Source organism: Staurois parvus, unplaced genomic scaffold, assembly GCF_062004578.1.
Source record: "Staurois parvus isolate SC_StPar_1 unplaced genomic scaffold, SC_StPar_1.0 ptg000476l, whole genome shotgun sequence".
In the NCBI taxonomy this organism is placed as follows: Eukaryota; Metazoa; Chordata; class Amphibia; order Anura; family Ranidae; genus Staurois; species Staurois parvus.
In genome coordinates, this window is record NW_028318272.1 from 5,426,674 (window position 1) to 5,448,993 (window position 22,320).

Sequence of the window (22,320 nt, forward strand, 5' to 3'; positions counted from 1 at the left end):
TTTTTTTTTTTGTGTACATGTTTTCTATATATACCTTTTCTGTATGTGGTTTTTGACATTATTATTATTATTACTATATGTATTGCCATTTTTATGAGTATTTTCATGTGTATTGCTATGCTCATCTACAGTATCACCACCTGTTATACCATCATGACTCATGTAAATATTTTGAGGGGAATTTGTATTTGTATTTGTTTGTTTTTTTGATCAGCTCTGATGAAGAAGGGAGCACCCTTCGAAACGCGTTAGCCTTCATCCCCCCCCCCCTTTGGATTTACCTGTAACCCTGTGTGGTTTATGGTTACTTATGCCTGTGATACCATCACTTTGTGAGTATATTTCCTTAATAATAAAATTAGTCACTATTTATTTAGGTAATGCGCAAGGTTTGTGCGCTCTTTCTTTCATCTTCTTCTACTGCATTCCCCCTTACATCAGAGTCCTCAGAGTTCTCCTTTACATCATGGTCCGCATAGTTTCGTTTTACATCAGGGTTCGCAGAGTTCTCCCTTGCACTGTAAAGGGGAACCCTACATGTTCTGATGTAAAGGGGAATGCTGTGCTGGGTCATATTAACCTGACCTTTGTGTAAATGGAGAAATATGTTTTTTGCCATTTTTATACCTTAAACACATTGCTAATAGCACTGGCTACATGTTTTGCACTGAACCCTGTCATTTTATGGACTTTTTTGAAGTGCCAGTAAAAAAATGTGGTTCTGTCAGTAAATTTCATGATTTTTGTCATTAAAAAACTGGCGCTGTCAGTAAATTTTTGGCATCCTGTCAGTAAATTTCACTTCGGAAGACTGGCAACACTGCTGCCTTTACAAGCAATGATGAGCTGCAGGTAAAATACAAAGAACTGAAGAACATCTATTTTACAATCTCTTCTCTGTAAACATTGTAATCTCCAGCAGTCTGACGAGTATTCTATACAGTAAGGAGTGGAAAGCGTAGTGGTAGTGTAAGTTAATACATGTAGGAAGTGTGTACATAGGAGGGGCCTGAGTCTCCACTACTAGATCTTACACAGAAGACATGTTAATAACTTCTGCCTGCTGCTCCTTTACCACGTTCTGCTAGATCATTCTCACTATTTGCTGCTTACTGTATCTGCTGCCATATGCTTGATGGTATTGAGGGTGAATATTCACATTACTGGTAAGTAAGAAGAATTCTACGTTTAGTGTATTGTGTTTAGATTAGACTGCTTTATATGTGTATTGTTACTGTAAAGAGAGACAGACGTCACCAGTTGCAACATTTTTAAATATCTTCTGATGAAGGACCCTTTTCCTGGCATACATGATTTCCTTTCCTGTTGTTCAAAACGTTTTACCTATTTCTTCAGAATTATGGCTACGTTCACGTGAACAGCCAGGGGCACATAGTTTGCTGCATTCAACTATGCACCTGGTGCCCAACCTGCTTCCCCTTTGCACTTTTTGTCCCGCCCTCAAGGCCCCTGTAGACACTAGTTTGTTTTTCCCTATTGTCCTTTTATAGCAATGATCCTAAGTGCCGATTCACATGTATATGGATTGGATGTGGTTTGAACCGCATCCAATCCGCATGACATGTGAAATAACATTACTTCCTATGGTGCCTGTTCACATATGTCCAGTGCACTGGCAGTGCGGATTCAATGCGGATTGAAAAAGAGTGTTGTACGAGTTCTGAATGGTTCAGGTGTGGATTACAGGCTATTGACTTGTATGGGAACTGTTTCTACACCACACGTGTGAACAGGATAAAATCTTGACCTAATCCTGTCCTGAACCTAAAGTAAACCTGACCTGAACCACTGAACAACTGTGTCAATTAGCTGTAAAACCTGAGCTTCAATCCACACCACATGTGTGTGAATCAGTTCTAACAGTCTCATGTAATATGTGTCCTGAAGGATGTTCACGGGTTCTGACAATCTCCTGCATGTCTACAGTCTCTGACCATCTCTGATATCATGTCCACAGTCTTTGACCATCTCTCAAATTATGACAGCAGTCTCTGACCATCTGTCCTATCATGCCTGCAGTCTGTGACCATCTCTCATATCATGTCCGCTGTCTCTTACCATCTCTCCTATCATGTCTACAGTCTGTGACCATCTCTCAGATCATGCTCACAGTCTCTGACTATTTCTCACATCATGTCCTCTGTCTCTGACCATCTTTCATATCATGTCCACTGTCTCAGACCATCTCTCATATCATGTCCACAGTCTATGACCGTCTCTCAAATTATGACAACAGTCTGTGAGCATCTCTCCTATCATGTCTGTAGTCTGTGACCATCTCTCCTATTATGTCCACAATCTTTAACCATCTCTCAGATCATGCCCACAGTCTCTGACCATCTCTCATATCATGTCCGCTGTCTCAGACCATCTCTCATATCATGTCCACAGTCTATGACCGTCTCTCAAATTATGACAACAGTCTGTGACCATCTCTCCTATCATGTCTGCAGTCTGTGACCATCTCTCCTATTATGTTCACAATCTTTAACCATCTCTCAGATCATGCCCACAGTCTCTGACCATCTCTCATATCATGTCCTCTGTCTCTGACCATCTCTGATATCATGTCTGCTGTCACTGACCATCTCTCATATCATGTTCGCAGTTGGCGACTGTCTCTCTTATCATGTCTGAAGTTTATGATCATCTCTCATATCATATCTGCAGTCTGTGACCATCTTTTGTATCATGTCAGCAGCCTCTGATCACCTCCTGTGTTATGTCCACAGTCTTTGGCCATTTCCCATATCATGCCCATATTCTTATGGACTAGACTATATCCTGCTGTGTGTCTGCCCCTGAACTTTCACTGAAAAGTCTCTGACACTCCACATTCACTGAATTTTATATGCAGCCATTTGGTTATGTGGAGGGCCGCAATTGAGACCCCTCTTATCAGGAAAGATGACCACCACTGAACATCACTCTGTACTATGGCTGCATACAAAGAGGCTGATCAGCTACAATCAGTTTGTGTGCGGCCAGAACGTCACAGAAGCACCATCCTTAGATACACACTGCCTGTCTCCAGGGTCAGTTGGAGAATCTGTTCACATTTAACAATTAAGATGAGTGGTTACATGTGGATAACTGAGCATTGGTTTGTACAGAGCCCAATCTGCTTACGCACAGTGTGTACAGGTAGCATTTATAACCGTTGACACAAATCTAATGATTTTCACCTGTGGCCGTTCTCTGGCTGACCCTGCACCCCCAACATTGGTAACCTGTCTTAGGTCCTATTGACAATTACACTGTCATACCTGCACTTATATGCATCTAAAGGACCCTTCTAAATGTATATATGTTGTAAATGTAATGCTTTTTGAATGGTGCCATTCACCGGAGAGTTTACTTGTGTTTAGGTGCAGTCAGTTTAACTGGATTGAGAGAAAGTAGAATTCTGTGCACCTAGAATCTAATTAGACACTCTAAACATGGCCAAACACATGTAGATGTGTCCACACATGGCTAAACCTGATTTAAAGCTGCAACATTTAAATGCAGGAAAAAGTGATTTGGGATACAATAACTTCTTCCAACTGCATGTACACATATATGTGGCCTTGCTGAAATGGGTCTTCTTCAAGGGGGCCGCATGTATGCACATGTGTGTTTGTGCTGGGAGTGTGATGCACAGTGCACTCCCAACATAGAGACCGGGTCTCGTACTAATGATCAGGACGCTGAAAGCACAGTTCCTGATCACCTGATCGCTACGATAGCCTCTGGTTGGCTATCACAACGATCAACCACTGTAAAGCACGCCACTGTGTGTGCTTCCGCTCTGAATGGAGAGAAAGACACTTTGGAGTTGATTTACTAAAGGCAACTAGACTGTGCACTTTGAAAAGTGTGATTGCACTCTGCAAGAGCAGTTGCTCCAGAGCCTAGTAAATGATCAGAAGCTCTGCTGACTTCCATCATCCAATCAAGTGCAAGAAAAAAATGCTGTTTTTTATTTTCCTTGCACGTGATTGGGTATTCTTTGCAAAGTAAAGCTTTACCTCATTTACTACGCTCTGGAGTAACTGCACTTTGCAAAGTCAGGTTGCATTTAGTAAATCAAGCCCATTGCATCTCTCTTCTTGCCAGAGGAGAAAATGTAAATAAACAAATACAAAGGGAAAAAAAATGAGATTCAAGTGTTTCTAAAGGCTCAAGGTGTTTTAACTTTATGTATTCTATTGCAGAAGGTAAAAAAAACTTCTGTGTGCGGCGCCCCCCCCCCAATCCTTACCTGAGCCCCCTCCTATCCAGCAATGTTCTCAACAGCCTCTGCTGTCTGGGGACTCCTCATTGACTGAGACAGCAGCAGGAGCCCAGTGGTTCCCGCTGCTGTCATTCACAGTCAGTAAGCCAATGAGGAGAGAGTAGGGGGCTGGGCCGAGACGCTGCTCTGTGTGTCTTATGGATGCTTAGAGCAGCAGCCCGGGGACAAGCACGCAGGGTGATCTTCTTTCCCTGGGGACACTGCTCAAGGGGGAGGAGCCAGGAGCACCGGCGGGGGGCCCAAAAAGAAGAGGATCGGAGCTGCTCTGTGCAAAATCACGGCACAGAGCAGGTAAGTATAGGCATGTTTGTTATTTAAAAAAACAAAGCTTTATTGTCACTTTAAGGTTTGATTTAGGTCAGTGTCAGGATTAGAGTTAGGGTAAATGTCAGAGTCAAAGGCCAGGGGCAAGGCACATTTGCATCAGATGCAAAATAATTTTCATAGAGAACAAAAGAAAGCAAGTAAGAGATGTTCATTGTTGGGGTTTGCATACACTTTGAACTAAAGGCAACACTTTTTTATTTTGAAAAAAAAAGTAAGAGAGGGTTACAACCCATGGCAGGTGTTTGTTGCCATCTTTGTCCTATTGGGGAGATTTCCCTTCACTTCATGTCCCACAGCTAAAACAGGAAGTGAGAGGAAATCCTTTCAAAATGAGGGAATTCGAGATGGCAACCAAGGTCACCAGAACTGCTTTCCCCATTGAAAGATATCCTATATCTATTTATGTTCTGGTGACAACCTAAAATATGAGATTTATGTCTACTTTCAGTGATAACAGAGGTTAAGGGGTTAGCAGCACAGTGGCTAAGTGGTTAGCACTTCCACCTGGCAGCACTAGGATCATCGGGTTGAATCCCAACCAAGGCACTACCTGCCTTGAGTTTGCATATTGTTCCTGTATCACACTCCAAAGACATGCTGGGAGGTTAATTGGCTCCTGTCTAAATTATCCCTAGTATGTGTATGTATGAATGTGAGTTAGGGACTCTAGATTGTAAGCTGCTTCAGGGCAGGGACTGATATCATATTTGCCAACATTTCAAAACAGTTTTTAGGGACACCTTTTTTTCTGTGTCCAGAAAGCCACTATAGGTGGAGCATTACTTAAGTTTGTTCATTCATTTATCATAAGTGTGGTTCTACAAGAAGTAGGCAGGGAAGTAGGTTTGGTTTAAATGATGCTACATATTGGGTGTGGCTTAAAGGGGGTGTGGTTGAATAGAGTTTGAGATGACTTAAATAGGGAATGTACAGTGCAGAATAAGGGGGCAAAGATGCCATGTGTGAACCTTCCCCATGCCAAAAAAGTTGCATAGTGCATAGAGTGGCTGGGTTGGCATAGTGGACCAAGATGACAACCCTAAGATTTCACCACCATTAAAAAAGTTAATAGGATAAGGAGGGGTGTTTCTCTTGTGCAATGTAGCCATGAGAATGGTACAAAGAGTCAATCTTCAACATTTCTATCTGGGAAACAACGTAGCTTATAACTCACAAGTGCAGATGCAATTCTACAATTCGACTTTATGCCATTATATATCTACTTTCAGATCTATGGTGTTAAGAAACTGCATCTATGTTCATCTCTTACATACGATCCTATAAATACATGTACCAGTATACAGGGGTCATTAGTATGCAGAGCAGTGTACAGAGGTCAGTAGGGTGTAAAGCAGTGTACAGGGGTCAGTAGTATGTAAAGCAGTGTACTGGGGTCAGTGGTATGTAGGGCAGTGTACAGGAGTCAGAAGGATGGAGAGCAGTGTACAGGGGTCAGTAGTATGTAGGGCAGTGTACAGGAGTCAGCAGGATGTAGAGCAGCGTACAGGAGTCAGAAGGATGTAGAGCAGTGTACACGGGTCGGTAGGATGTGCAGCAGTGTACAGAGGTCAGTAGAATGTAGAGCAGTGTACAGGGGTCAGTAGTATGTAAGCAGTGTACAGGGGTCAGTAGTATGTAGGGCAGTGTGCAGGAGTCAGTAGGATGTAGAGCAGTGTACAGGAGTCAGTAGGATGTAGAGCAGTGTACAGGGGTCAGTAGGATGTAGAGCAGTGTACAGGGGTCAGTAGGATGTAGGGCAGTATATAGAGGTGAGTAGGATGTAGAGCAGTGTACAGAGGTGAGTAGGATGTAGAGCAGTTTACAGAGATCAGTAGTATGTACGGTGGTGTCCAGGGTTAAGTGGTATGTAGAGTGGTGTCCAGAGGTCCGTAGTACGTAGGTTTCAGCAGGGTAGAGGATTTTAATTAGCAGGGGATCAGCTCACAGATCCCCTTCTGATCGGAGCAGAGTAGGTGGATGACAGATCCTTGTCCCCTCAGTTTCTGCAGAGCGGACACAGTCAGACCATGGTGTGCACTATGGGTGGCTGGGTGCAAACTGTCCCTTTACACCTTATTGCCCTCTGATCTGCCTAAATGGAAGAGGAGGCATCACTTCTGTTTTTTTTTTTCCATAGACCTGATCGGACTGGAGGTAGGCGGTGTAAGTCTGATTACATCTCCCTGTCCATAGGGATGAATGGAGGGTCTGATCAAATCTGCCTCAAAATCTGACAGACAGATCTGATTGGGCATGCCATGTGAAAGGGGCTCAGGTCCTGTTCACATTAGGGGGTTTTGTATCTTGGGCAGAATTGCAGCAATTCTTCCCGAGAAACAAAACACCCAGATGTAAATGGGGCCTGAGGCTGCTTTCACACTGCAGGTCTGAAAACGCTCTGCAAAATTCATTTTTAAATGGCACTTATATGTGGCGCAGTTCTGCTGTGATTGTCATGCGATAAATTGTGGCAAACCGTATTGCGTAAAGCAAATCGCCCAAAAGAAACTCCTGCTCCTTTTTAGGCAACAAGCTTCATGTGATGTGGTTTGCCGCCATTGTAGCGTGATTTATCGCCCCTTCAATCGTGGTATAACTGCACTGCATTCAGGTGCCATTGAAAATAATAGCACTTGAATACATATGGTGCAATTTATCATTTTTGCAGAGCGTTTTGGGATCACGAACAGAATTGTGCTAATTCTGCCCCAGATACAAAACACTCAGATGTGAATTGGGCCTTAAAGATGGCGTCAGCAAGCAGTGACTGTGGGAAATTGGTTTTAAACTACATGGTCCAATTTCTCACAGCTAGGACAGTGCTACATGAAAAAGGAGATACCATCTTTGTCAGCTACCAGAACTGCACTTTTTTACTTAAAAATTAAAAATGTACTAAAAAGTTAGATAGAAGTAAAAAAATGCTGTTAGCTGACAAAGATGGTATCTCCTTTTTCATATAGCAATGTCCTGACTGTGAGAAATTGGACAGTGTTCTTTGTAAACCAATTTCTCACAGTCACTGCTTGTGCTACATGAAATAAAAGAGAGATGCCCATTGCAGACTTTTCTCACTTCTGCAATAGGACCTGTAAATCCCTAGCACCGGCACAGAGCTTACCTCCATTGCCGACACTTCACCAGTAGAATGAAAGGGGGCCTGGCTCGATTATATCTGAGCTGGGCTGAACCCCTTTCCATCCACTCACACCGCAAAGCCTCTCTACCTCGGGGATGCTGGAGTCCTCAATGACAGCGCTGAACTGCTTGGGGAGGAGGTTGGGGAGGAATGGGTCTCCAACATGTGTCCCTGTGTAATGCATGTGAATAAAGTCCACAGAGCTGAGCTATAGCGCCGGCCACCAGCCCGCAGGCAATCCATTATAACAGAACCCACTGGCTGTTGTCTGACTGGCCAGGACTGGTTAGATTTCCAGGATGAAGCCCAGGACAAAGATGTTTCAGGACATGCCTTTCATATCCGTGACTGTCTTGGGCAATTCGTGACAGTTGGCAACTATGTGATATGAATTTTCAATATATATGTAAAGCGCTGCGTAAACTGGTGGCGCTATATACTGTAAGTACCTGTAATAAATAAATAACAGTAAACAGGATATCAGAAAGGGGGAATCTTCCTAATGGGGGCACAGGCAGCAATAAAATCTTAACAGGTGTTTTAATCCCTCTCCACTGTATCCAAAATTAAAAAAGAAAGTTTTGCTTTTAGTTATACTTTAAGGTACTGTATACACTTTAGCAATAGCTCCATATGTGCTCCCCCACTTTCCCGTAAATAGTTTTACCTACTCATGACAGGAATGTGTGACATTGTTAATAAACTGCATTTCCGTTTCTGCTCAAACTGCACAATAGCTTTTTTAGATATGTTTCCTTTTTAAGAAACCTAGGCACATTTTCATCTAAATAGCATAAAGAACTCCACCCAAGCTTAGAATTCAACCAGAAATATAATATCTGTACATTTATGCTCCTTTGATTATGCAGGTAATAACATGTAATCATGAAAATTCCCCTTCGGTTTGTCTCATGTATCTGTTGATCCTGCCAGTGCTTCTTGGAATCATGAACTTCCTGTAGGGGGCAGTCAACAATGACGTTGTGCTGCTGAATTGGTCACAGCGATGTCGGCCCTCCACTCTGGGTCTCTACAGTACAGTGGTGATGTTATCAAGCCGGCTCCCTCACCCTGGAGGTGTTGTCGTCTTCAAGAATTAGTTCTACCTCCAGGGTAGCTGTATTTAGCACTGATTAAAGAGAGAGTGAATCAGTGGTTACTTTCATTTTCTGAAAATGTTATTGCGCGTTTAAGGGCTCTTTACAATTTTTTTTTCCATTTTCAGGCGGACCCGATCAGAACCTCTATTCTCCTCTCTGGAGCGGTGGGTGTAATTGGACATGTGTCTGTTTACACCCGCCAACATCCAAGCAGATCTGCCAAAAAGGGACGGATGGGGATCCAATACTCCATCCGTCCGTCGGATTGGATCGGATGAAAATGGACAGGCGCACCGTTTTCATCTGACCGCCCATTGAGGAGAGCGAGCAACTCTGTGTCTGCTCTGCAGCAGCGGAGGGAACATGGAGCTGTCATCCACTTGCTCAGTGGGGATCAGTGGAGAGATCCGCTTGCTCAGCGGGGATCAGTGAAGAGATCCCCCGCTGAACAAGCACATCCGCTATACAGGTCAGTCCCGTGTGAAAGAGCCCTAAGTGGTTCTTCATGTTACACTGACGTAAATCTGAGTGATTACTGACAGCTCGGACATGCTGCATGAATGAATATTTAGTGATAATACCAAATTCTTAGGGCCCAGTCACATTGTGTGCAGCTCAGATTCCTGCATTTTTTTCTCACTGAATGAATGCAGGCAACTACAATGACACATAGAAAACAATACTTTTCTATGTGTCATGTTCACACTAGAATGCAGAGTTACAGAAATGTGTGTTAAAATGAAGCATGTTTGCATTTTTTGCACAGGAATGCACAAAAATGTGTATAAATGCACCACAATACATCCCTCATCTACAACTATGCAGAAAAACACACATAAATGCAGAGAACCGCATGTGACTGCAGGCCAACAGAGAAGCGTTTTTATATGCATTATAGTTTATTCGGGCCCCTAAAGGCATTGTTACCCTTCCTACCTGTGCTATGTGTTTTTTATTTGCATAAAATGTGCGTTGATCCTGTAGTTTCAAGGCAAGATTTGTTGCCCTGCATGCAAAGCCAATAGCAGAGTAAATCTTCACATTCCTGTGTCGCCATTTTTGTTTGTGTTAAAACATGTGGCAAGTGTCATGGCACTGCACAAGGTTAATGCATGATCTCTCTCTGTAGTCTGAGAACTGACACTTACTATGTAGACACTAAATATCCCACAATGCCTGGTTCTCTCAGTCTAGTGCTGTTGCTGGTGAAAGCTGCACATTAATTAAATCTCACACTAGCACAAACAGAAGGAGCATTTACACACACACAGAGCTCACCATGCAGCTGGAAGATGTTTTTATTATATCTGCACTCCCACATTTGTGATGGAACACACAGCAGATGGCAAGGCATGCATTGGATGCTGCATGATCCAGAAAAGGAAATTGGATTATCCCTCTGGTGATTAGGAACAGGCTAGGTGAATGAATACATGGGCAGAAGGGAACTGATCAGTTATAACCCCACGAACCACAGTCACAACTTGTGAGACCATCATTACAAGGTAAGGTTGTCTGTTTCCCTGTTAGGGAGATTAACCCTCTCTATTTTCCCTGGTGACCATTATCAATGAAAGTAAAAGTTAAAGAAAATCCCAAACTTTGATTTGTCCTCAGAACAGGAATAGATGAAAATCTTCCAATGAGCACTAGTTCTGTGACTAACAGAGATTTCTGCACTCAGGAGGGATTTCCTCTCACTTTCTATTGTGGCTATGGGACAAAAAGTGAAGGGAAACCTCCCCAATGGGACACAGATAGTCAAAAATCTAACAGAAGTTATAACAGTGGTGGTCGAAGTTTTTTATATGGGGCCTCACGTGCAGCCCCCCGACATCATCAAAGAACTGCTCATAAAATTCAGTTTTATCTTCCTTCGGGGCAGTAACACACTCTTAGGGCATGTTGTGTCCTCACTACATGTTTCCTTGTGTGTAACTCGACAGGCAGCTAAGCGCTTCTATTCTGCAATAAGCCAGATTGAATGTAATCTCGAAGCTTTATTGCCAAAACAGGGTGGGGTGAAACTATTAGGAAAAACAGAGTATATCATATATATATTTATTTATGAAATATACAAACACAATGAAATGTTTAAGCTGTGGATGGCAATAAGTCCATGCTCATCTGTGCTGCTGCCTGTAGGGGATGTAGGTTTAGTCAACATTATGTGCTCCAATGGCTGGTTCTTTCTCTTTCAGTTTCTAAGATGGAGTCTGAGCTCCCAGGATGTATCCTTTCTCTCAGAATGATGGGGATTTTTATTAACCTGTAGCTCTTATCTAAACAGTCTCTTGTTTCTGTAAAACAGTAAATTTATTGTGGGCTCCATCTAGTGGCCAAATTTAATGGCATAATGAATTTCCCTGCTGAAGGCAGAAAGTGGTGTCTTCCCTCTGCATGGAAGAGCAATGGAGACACCCTATGGATATTAGCATTGTTAACTTGGGGAGAGGGTAGTGTTAGATATAATAGCAAATTTAGATGGACTTGACTAAAAAATTAAAGCCAAACTCCAGCCCAGGGGCGGACTGACAACTCATGGGGCCCCCAGGCAATAGGAGATCATGGGGCCCCTGTGTCCTTGCCCAAACTCAAAAAAGCCTATGAAAAAGGTACCAGGGGCATCTCATGGGGCCCCCTACTGACCCCGGGCCCTCGGGCAGTGCCCGAGTTTTCAAATGGTCAGTCTGCCCCTGCTCCAGCCAACACTAAGCAGTTAAGGCAACTTTCTTTCTGGGATAAATGTTTTGTATAATGTAATAAAATCTGACCATTGTAAGCAACCTCATCAGTGTTAAATGGTTTGTCTCAGCCCTTTAACTGCTGATTTGTCTGGACAGCTTGGTCTGTTCAAGGAAGTTGAAAAATAATAGACTTACTGGCTGGATCACTAGGTTAAAAAAAGAAAAAAAAAGAAAACTAATTCAACATCACATTTAAGTATTAGTAAGCTGCAATATATTAATTTTGTTTTTATTTAATACTGCTTTAAGGGTCATCAATTGTTTGAATGAGTTTTAGTAACTTATTAGATCTGAATATCTATACTGAAGCTCGAACCAATGTGCAGATAGTATACACAATCCACTAACCAGATTGTCCATGTAGGCAGGGTGTAAGGCATCCTAAAGTGAACTCTGGAAACTTTGCTCGCTAATACCCAACTATGCAGGCAGTAGCCTCGGTCATGAGAAATCTGCATTAAGGTGGCACTCCAATTTTAGAAGTGAGCACAAGTCGTGGCACAATTAACTCTTTGTGTCTCATCCACTTCAGAGCAGCATTACATTTGACCAACTGTATACAGTCTTCCTTACATGGTGCAGCATTTGTGAGGGGATACCGAGAAGCTTGTATCCCGCTCTCCAGCCTAGGTTTGATGTCACCTCACTCCCAGTGACATGCTATTGAGAATACTTCTCACACATTCTTCCCTGTGACATGCAGCTAGATACATAGGAGTTCCATGATGCTGGTCCGGTCCCAGGTATGGGGCACTGGCCACTAGAGAGGTAGTTCCACAAAGAAACCCCCTCACTACTTGAGCGCACCATCATCCTTGGCTAGTCACAATGTACACATGACGGCTGGCAGCTTAAAGTGGAGTTCCACCCAGAAGGGGAAGTTCCACTTTAATGACTGGTCTCCCACTCTCCATTAAGGATTGGCACCTTTGGGGAGTGGGTACCCGAAATTGACCGGTACCCGCTCCCACTTCCGCTGTAATCGTCTAGGCGATCGGAAGCAGAAGTTGTCCTCCTACCCTCCCTCCCTGTAGTCTTCTGGAACACGTGACAGGTCCCAGAAGACTACGGGGCTTCCAGAAGACTTCCATTCAGGAAGCGCAGCGCTACTTGCACACGTGCAGTGGCCACCCGGCTGTGAAGCTGCAAGCTGTCACAGCCTGGTGCCCACACTAAAGATACCAGCGCCTGGAACACAGGACGGCTGGTGAAACTAGCTGGGGGGAGGATACTATGGGATCGTGGGACAGGTGAGTGGCTGTTTTTTAAAAGTCAGCAGCTACAGTTTTTGTAGCTTCTGTCTTTTATTTTTTTACAGTGTGAGTGGAACTCCGCTTTAAGCACCAACCACTCTACTGGTTACTTATGGCAGTGGCACTTAGATATTTTACTTGCAACTTTCTCCGCTTGTGAACCTGTGGTAGTGCTCATCCCCTGACATAAGCCCTGTTCTTTTGATACACCATTATATGCACCCTTTGTTCAGACCAGGCATTTAGTAACTTCAATAACATTTACTGAAGCTTCTTTCAAGTACAGATCTAATAGAACACAGCCTCTCAGAGTTCCACTCAGACACAGTTCCATTCTAACTAATTTAAGTTGCCCAAAGCAAGGAAGAGTCCTCTCTAAGGTCTTAAATAAGACCCTAACCAAGAACAACTAATGGGGCTTTAGGAGTACCAAACCAAATAAATCAACATTGGTTATACAAAATAATATAAAGACAAACAATAAAATTGAACACCTTTTATTAGGTTAAAAAACCACAAACAGGTGGTGACCGTGAAACACATACATAGAAGATCATAAAATTCAATTGATGAAAGAGCCACAGTAGTTGCACTGATGTCCAAGACGCAAGAGGGTGTCATGGGCATCAGTTACAAATCGTCGATAGCTACAACCTCAAAGCATCAAGGCTAAATTGTGAATAGTTGCTGACACCTAATCAATGGTGTTGCATCATAGGTGGCAATTGACATAATGGTACATAGCTTCAGCCTAGAAACATAAATTGGTACTTAGTTGGTATTTCGACACCTAGAAGGATGGTGTCACATCGTAGGTATCAATAAACATATTAGTACATAGCTTCAGCTTAGAACCACGAATGAGTACTTTGTTGATATTTCCAACGTGTTTCACGGGACAATGCCCGCTTCTTCAGGGAAAACAAAACACAAATTCCTACAATAAACTAAAATTATAACCAAAAGCATATAATCAATATATAACCATACAAAAAATTCAACAAAACAACACAAATAAAAGGCATTAACAGCAATTAGCAGTTGACGACACTGGCACGCTCCCAGATGGCCCATACAGAATACATAAGACATGTCAATCGTATCTGGATGGAAAAAAGGGGCCTCCAGCAGCTAATGAGGAATAATTGTCAGTCAAGAGATCTAAATCCACTTGTGAACAGCAGAACTGTCATTCTAAGAAATTACAAAACACGTGCTTTTTAATGCACGTCAAATGCATGTCAAATGTGCATAGGGCATTTGGGGAGTGGTTTTAACACACCTTTAACGAGCGATAAACGCATATCAGTCTCAACGAACAGCTCGTATTAACACTATAGGCATATTTGTTAAGCGACAGTATTTTGAGCAAGTGTGAACAAGGCCTTACAGTTGTTTGGAACAAGAAGTGCATGTTAGTTGCAGTCATGTGTACTGTTCTATGCACACTACAAATCCCATAGTCCTTGGCTGTTAGTTCATTCCAGCAAGAGAGGGTGGCTATGTTCATACATACAGTAGAGCCACAGAGAAGGAGCTTAGCCACAGCATTCAAATGTATTTTTTAAATGCAAGCAGTGTAAGTACCTGAATTTTACCTGGTATCGGCCTCTTGCAGTCCAATGTATTGAGGTGCTGCCATGTAAGAGCAGGAAGAGGAGTCAATTAGTTAATGCACTAACAAGAAGAATAATGATAGGAAAAGGAAGCAGAATGGCAGAGAGATGAGTTTGTCATTGTGCTGTTTCTACTTTCACTGTCCAGTCACAGAGCGAGGAGAGTTCAGAATAATCTGAACTCAGGGGGAGTGAATTGTATGATGCCGGCTATCAGATGGAGGACATTTAGTGGAAAAAAAAAGTACTGTGGGTAGTACATTAAATCAATCTCTGGTTTGAAGGTGAATATATCAACACATCCTGGTTATGTTATTTTATCTTTTAATGGACTATTTATTTTTATCTTTGTTTTTTCTGTTTTAAAGAAGAACTCCATGCAATGTTTTTTTCCCACTGCATGGGTTAACTGCTCGATTTTGTTTGGGGGATTGCAGAGTGGAGATATACATACTTATCTGCCAATCCTCTGAGTGCAAGACCGGTCCCCACCACTCCTGCCCTAGCACCTCCCCTGCAGGCTTGTGAATGGACTGTTCCTGAGGTCATCACTCAGACCGGCTCTGGATGTGAGGACGACAGGAACAGTTCACCTTTGGACGTGGGGGAACACTGTTTACCAGAGGATCGAAGGATCAGTAAGTTTAGCTTTTCTTTGCACTCCTGGACAAAATGAGCAGTTAACCCATACAGTGCGGACACAGCCTGCCTGCAAGGGAAAATAAAAATTTTGCCCAGAGTTCTGTTCATTTCAGAGCATGAGGTCTTCTGAATGCATAGCTACAGTCTCAAAAAAAAGAAAATGTAATAGAATACAAGACATCAGTAAAACAGATTCCTAATTTAAAGACTTAAAGTGATTCTGAAGTTTCTTTTTTTTTTTTTTGGAAAATAAAACATGGCTATATTTACCTGCTGTGTGCAGTGGTTTTGCACAGAGCAGTCTGGATCCTCCTCTTCTTGGGTCCCCCACAGGCTCTCCTGTCCACATCCTCCTGTCGGGTGCCCCCACAGCAAGCGGCTTGCTATGGGGGCACCTGCTGCCCCGTGTGTCCATTCACACATGGAGCAGCGGTTTGGCCCCGCCCTCCTCACTCGTCATTGACTGTGATTGATAACAGTGGGAGCCAATGGCTCCAATGGCTCCCGCTTGCTGTCTCAGCCAATGAGGATGCAGAGACCCAGCACAGCCAAGGATGTCATTTATATCTCAGGATTGCGATGGGCCTCAAGTATTGAGGTTTCTGGGGGCACTGCTGCACACAGAAGGTTTTTTACTTTCATGCATAGAATGCATGAAGGTAAAAGATCTTCAGCCTTTACAACCAAGCTCATTTACATCAAGTTTGATTGTTTTGTTGTTCATCGCCCTACACAGCTGATATCCCCTTGTCTTTTACAATCATTGTAATAAACATTTAGTTGACAAAAATTGTAAAGGCTTTATATTTTAGAATGCAAAAATAGAAAATGTTATATTGTTTGCTATAGGTAAGAAGACAGATGTGACAGTGGCTGAAGGCATGGCTGATTATGTCAGGTGAGGGATAGTATAGGCAAAGTTTCAGCCACAGGCTGTGCCTTATGATTTGTATTTCCTGATAGTGCTGCACAGTTGGGTAGGTGGTGGCCCACCAGAGGCATCGAGAATAAGAGCACTCACGGCACACATTAGCAGAAAGTGGGTGGGTGTGTTGTGGTCAGGGGTCTGGTCAGAGACCAGTAGAATAAGTACACAAGCAGGTCACGCTGAGGGATGATGCGGGCTCACCTGAGGCACTAACCGCTATTCACCAGAGCTCCTGATGGTGGTAGTGGGTTTTGCTGTGTGTCAGGTCATGATCCTCAGGCTTATCCCACCAGGAGGTGAGAAAGCCGGGCTCTAGTATCAGATATAGCAGGTAGGGATCAAGCAGAAGCGTAGTGAGTAAACAAGCCAATAGTCAGTAACAAGTGGTTGCAGTTTGGAATCAAATGGAAGTGTAGTTGAGGAACAAGCCAAAGGCCAGTAACAAATGGTTGCAAGTTGGGATCAAACAGAAGCATAGTCAATGAACAAGGTTGGTAACAAGTGGTAGTAAAGATACGGACAGCAGCAGGAGTGAAAGGAGCAAGATATAGGCTTGAGAAGAGCACAATAATCTGGCAAACAGGAAGTGCAGAGACATGGCTTAAATCAGGAAGTTCAAGGGAGGAGCAAAGAGTTCAAGGTTCATCTAAAACAAGATACAGTGCAAGATTGTCCAAGGGATCATACAGGGAGCAGTAGCGAAAATAGCTAAAGCCAGACACCACAGATCAGATACTGACCCTGACAGGGTGTTGCGTAGTAACATATGTCCACTAACTAAAATTACGACAGTTCCTGACAGTGTGTACCTTAATGGGTTCCTCAAAACAAACTGGCAGCACTTGTACTTTTTAGTGCTCAGTCAGCCTTTTCACCCAGCAGCAGGTTCTCACAGCAGAGAGACTGAGATAGAGCACCTGAGACTAATAATGAGATCTGGCTATCAGGCAAGATATGAAATGGAGTAGGATTAGTCCCTCCTAAAGCTCTACAGAGCCTCTAGACTCCACAATACAATCAAATATTTTCTAAATACAAAAGTCATACGTATTTTAACTTGAATCCTGGGGTGCTCTGTGTGTTTTTTCCTGTAAAAGAAACCCAGATCTAATTAAGGTGATGTTTGTGTATTTTTTGAAATCTCCAAGTTTGTGGCAGGTTTCTCTAAGATTATTTTCACAATTTTAACTGAAGGTAGCCTGCATGTAAACAATACATTATAACAATTTGTTAACATTAACCCACAAGTTTCCTACTAAACTGTACCTTACATGTATCTTAAAACAGAAAAGGAAGGAACTTATGATTTAATTTTCAGATCAAGGGGAACTCCCCTTCTAAAAATGACTAAACCTACATCCTGCAGTACATTAGCATTTACACGATTGGTAAAAAAAAAGAAAATCTGGTATACTAACTGTATTTGACATTTGTCCCCTTACAGTAGCAATAATACCCCTTACATTGGTGGTCAGTGAAACAGAGAGATCAAGTCACCATTGGTCACTAATCCTCAGTAACCTCAGAAGGAACCCTAGTTGGTAAAAGCTGCTTTACACAGTGAAGATTCTCCTTAATTCATTTCTCAATAATAAGGTTTGACAGAGTCTGGATGTAATTAGGAATCTTTCCATCTGAGAAATAGACAGTAATAAAAAGTACTTTTAATGGGAGAAGGAAGGGTATTATAATTTTTTTAGGCATCACTGTTTTTGCTTTTACTCTCTTTTAGCCAAATGGTTTTACATGACCCTTAACTATTTATCTGAAACAGATTAAAAAAAAAGAAAAAATGGGCCTTAACAGGTCAGTTGAACCAAAAGTATATAAAATAATTGTAAAGTCTATTTTTAAATAACAAACAGGTTTATACTTACCTGCACTGTGCAAGCCCTGATCCTCCCCTTCTACCCCCCCCCCCACCAGCGCTCCTGGCTCCTCCTGTTTTTGGTATGTCACTATAGGAAGCTGCTGCCTATGGTGGCACACCTGCGGGCTCGATCCCAAGCTGCGTTGCCTGTGTCTATAGATAAAGATAGCACGGCTCGGGATCACCCCTGCTCTCTCCTTATAGGCTATGATTAAGTGCAGCAGGACCAAATGCCTCCCACTGCTGTCAGTAAGGAGAGAGAGAGAGAGAGAGAGAGAGAGAGCAGCTATGTTGCTCTCAGGCACAGAGCTGGATCAAGATTGGGCTCAGGTAAATACTTATGGGGGGCTGGGGCAAAGCAAAACATGAAAGTTTGTTCACCTTAATGCAGAGAATGCATTAAAAGAGATGTAGGGTTTTGGATTTTCCCCCCAATTATACTTACCTAGGTGGATCCAGCATTGCTCCGATGCTGCATCTGTCCCATGTTGGCTCTAAGTGTGAGAACTCAGCGATCACATCATACCGCTGATCGCTGAGTTCTCACAGACGCTCTGAGCAGAGTGGTGACTGTCAGTCACCACTGTTTGCTGTGCACCCCCCCAGCGCTCACTGGAGCACTGGGCTGTGGAGGGGGAGGGAGCAGCTGGCTCAGGCTCTCAGTGGCTCTCTGAGAGGCTGAGCCAGGTGTTGCTCCAGACTCAGGTGTATCCCGACTTTAAAGTCGGGATTGTTCCCCAGCCTGGACAAGCTGAGTGACATCAGCTGACAGCGGGCTTCAGCCCTCTGTCAGCTGAAAACAGGCTACATGAACTGCACTCTTGTGATCCACAGAAGTACAGCCAAAAGAGCTTTGGCTGTACTTCTCGTTTAAGGTAAAAAAAACATTTAGCTTTTGCAACCACTTTAATAAGAATCTTATATGTCTTGGATAGTTCAGCAGTGAGATCTCTCATAATTCAAGATTTTTTTTCTCTTTACCTGACAGTTTTCAGCATTCCCAGCTTTGTGAACTTCAACAAATTCTGATGCATTCTGCATAATAAAAGTCAAATCCAACAGGGAGAATGGGAACCCCTCATAATGGTCACAACAGGGTGCAGACTCAGGAACTCTAGCACTTGGAACTCTAGATCTCACCAGTTAAATTGCTATGTTATATGAAACCACGTGCCAGGTGGTTTAACTACTTAACATCTACCAAAATCTGAAGCATTGTTTTTTCTTTACTTTCATTTTTTCTATAAAAAGCACATGGATGAGGTCACAGTATGCATGTTTAACATGAGTTAACACATTAGATTGGACAGAAAAAGAAATTAATTATTGAAAGAGCCGCTAATGAAAGGCCATATAGAATGTATCTAAAGTACAATAAATGGAAAATAGATCTTCAGTTTCTTTTTCCATACTTTGAGTCTAGCCATTGAACAAAGGAGCAACTGACTTTTCAGTCTGTCGAATTAAAACAAGAATTTCAAGTGTGGTAGGAACTGTCAATATGATATCTAGGGGACGTGGGAGAAGAAAACAGAAGAGGGATACAGTGCATTCAGAAAGTATTCACAGTGATTACCTTTTGCCACATTTTGTTATGTTACAGCCTTATTCCAAAATGGATTCAATTCATTTTCTTCCTAAACATTCTACGAACAATACCCCATAATGACAAGGTGAAAGAAGTTCATTTTGAAATCTTTGCAATTTATTAAAAATAAAAAATGAAAAAAATAACACGTACATAAGTATTCACAGCCTTTGCTCAATACTTTATTGAAGCACCTTTAGCACCAATTACAGCCTCAAGTCTTTTTGAGTATGATGCTACAAGCTTGGCACACCTATTTTTGGGCAATTTCTCCCATTCTTCTTTGTAGTACCTCTCAAGCTACATCAGGTTGGATGGGGACCATTGGTGCACAGCCATTTTCAGATCTCTCTAGAGATGTTCAATCGGGTTCAAGTCTGGGTACTGGCTGGGCCACTCCAGGACATTCACAGAGTTCGCCCGTAGACACTCCTTTGTTATGTGGGCTGTATGCTTAGGGTCATCATCCTGTTGAAAGATGAACCCTCACCCCAGTCTAAGGTCCAGAGCACTCTGGAACAGGTTTTCATTAAGGATGTCTCTGTACATTGCTGCATTCATCTTTCCTTCGATCCTGACTAGTCTCCCAGTTCCTGCTGCTGAAAAACATCCCTACAGCATGATGCTGCCACCAACAGGCTTCACTGTAGGGATGGTATTGGCCAGGTGGCCCACATGGAAGAAAAATATATTTTAAATATTTTATTTAAATATTCTTCCCAAATATATTGACATATATTTGAAATACTACAATTTTGGCCATATTCAATATATTTCACGGATAATTCCTTGGACTTCATGGCTTGGTTTGTGGTCTGACATGCAATGTTAACAGTTGGACCTTGTATAGACAGGTTTATGCCTTTCATAATCATGTCCAATTAACTGAATTTCCCACAGGTGGACTCCAATCAAGCTGTGGAAACATCTCAAGGGTGATCAGTGGGAACAGGATGCACCAGAGCTCAATTTTGAGTGTCATGGCAAAGGTTGTGAATACTTACTGTATGCACATATGTTTGTTTTTACATTTTTTCTTTTTAATAAATTGCAAAGATTTAAAAACAAACTTATTTCAATTTGTCATTATGGGGTATTGTTTGCAGAATGTTGAGGAAAAACAATAATTTGATCCATTTTGGAATATGGATGTAACATAACAAAATGTAGCAAAAGTTAAGCGCTGTGACTACCTTCTGGATGCCCTGCATATAGTAAGAAAAGGAAGGGGATGTATCTGCATAGAAAACCATAAACTCCTTGCTCAATAATCACCCCGTATTCCAGAGAGCAAGTTTAATCAGTAGAGCCAGGTGCGGCTACAATTCCCTTTGTAATATTTTAGGGAAGTTGTGAGGTTGTGTTTGTGCTTAATGTCATTTATCTTTGAAAGCCACAATGCAAAAGAAGTTGAGTCCTGTTTCCACATAGCCAGCATGCAGGACCTGGCTGCGTTACGAAGGTGGGTTATAGGGGGAACATTACTGTGTATCTGTTTCTAGAAAGGTTTGATGATGAATGAGAAAAGCAGATGGACTAAGCAGATGAGTCTAAGTCAGCAATGGGCAAACTACGGCCCGCGGGCCGTTTACGGCCCGGCGGACCTTTTAATCCGGCCCGCGGAGCGTGATACTGTCAGGATGATCTGTCCCCCTCGACGTATCTGCGCATGTGCCGGAGATCGCCGATCGGCTGCTAATGCCTGAAACTGGCACATGCGCAGATACGTCGAGGGGGACAGATCCTCATAGGAGACAGATTTTCATGCTACACCGGAACGGCGCGGGAATACGGCGAGAGGAACAGGCGGAGCAAAGGTAAGTGAATTGACACAGGGGGGGCTTGGGGACTTAATATGGGGGATGAATTAATATGGGAAATGAATTACTATAGGGGGGATGAATTACTATATGGGGGATGAATTACTATATGGGGGATGAATTACTATGGGGGATGAATTACTATAGGGGGGATGAATTACTATGGGGGATGAATTACTATATGGGGGATGAATTACTATATGGGGGATGAATTACTATGGGGGATGAATTACTATATGGGGGATGAATTACTATATGGGGGATGAATTACTATGGGGGATGAATTACTATATGGGGGATGAATTACTATGGGGGATGAATTACTATATGGGGGATGAATTACTATGGGGGATAAATTACTATGGGGGATGAATTACTATATGGGGGATGAATTACTATGGGGGATGAATTACTATGGGGGATGAATTACTATAGGGGGGATGAATTACTATATGGGGGATTAATTACTATAGGGGGGGTGAATTACTATGGGGGATGAATTACTATATGGGGGATGAATTACTATGGGGGATGAATTACTATATGGGGATGAATTACTATGGGGGATGAATTACTATGGGGGATTAATTACTATATGGGGGATGAATTACTATGGGGGATGAATTACTATAGGGGGGATGAATTACTATAGGGGGGATGAATTACTATGGGGGATGAATTACTATATGGGGGATGAATTACTATGGGGGATGAATTACTATATGGGGGATGAATTACTATGGGGGATGAATTACTATGGGGGATGAATTACTATATGGGGGATGAATTACTATAGGGGGGATGAATTACTATAGGGGGGATGAATTATTATATGGGGGATGAATTATTATATGGGGGATAAATTACTATATGGGGGATGAATTACTATATGGGGGATGAATTACTATGGGGGATGAATTACTATATGGGGGATGAATTACTATGGGGGATGAATTACTATGGGGGATGAATTACTATAGGGGGGATGAATTA

The 22,320-nt window shown here is 42.5% G+C and overlaps 1 protein-coding gene across 1 annotated transcript in view; it reads left to right on the forward strand.

Annotated features, from left to right (window-relative positions):
- The first annotated feature begins 1,030 nt into the window (after positions 1-1,030).
- The window catches only part of NOD2 (nucleotide binding oligomerization domain containing 2), a 110,636-nt gene continuing 89,346 nt past the window's right edge, over positions 1,031-22,320 (forward strand). The window contains exon 1 of the mRNA XM_089689491.1: positions 1,031-1,166. The gene's annotated coding sequence lies outside the window, so the exon portion shown is untranslated. The remainder of the gene's footprint in view (positions 1,167-22,320) is intronic.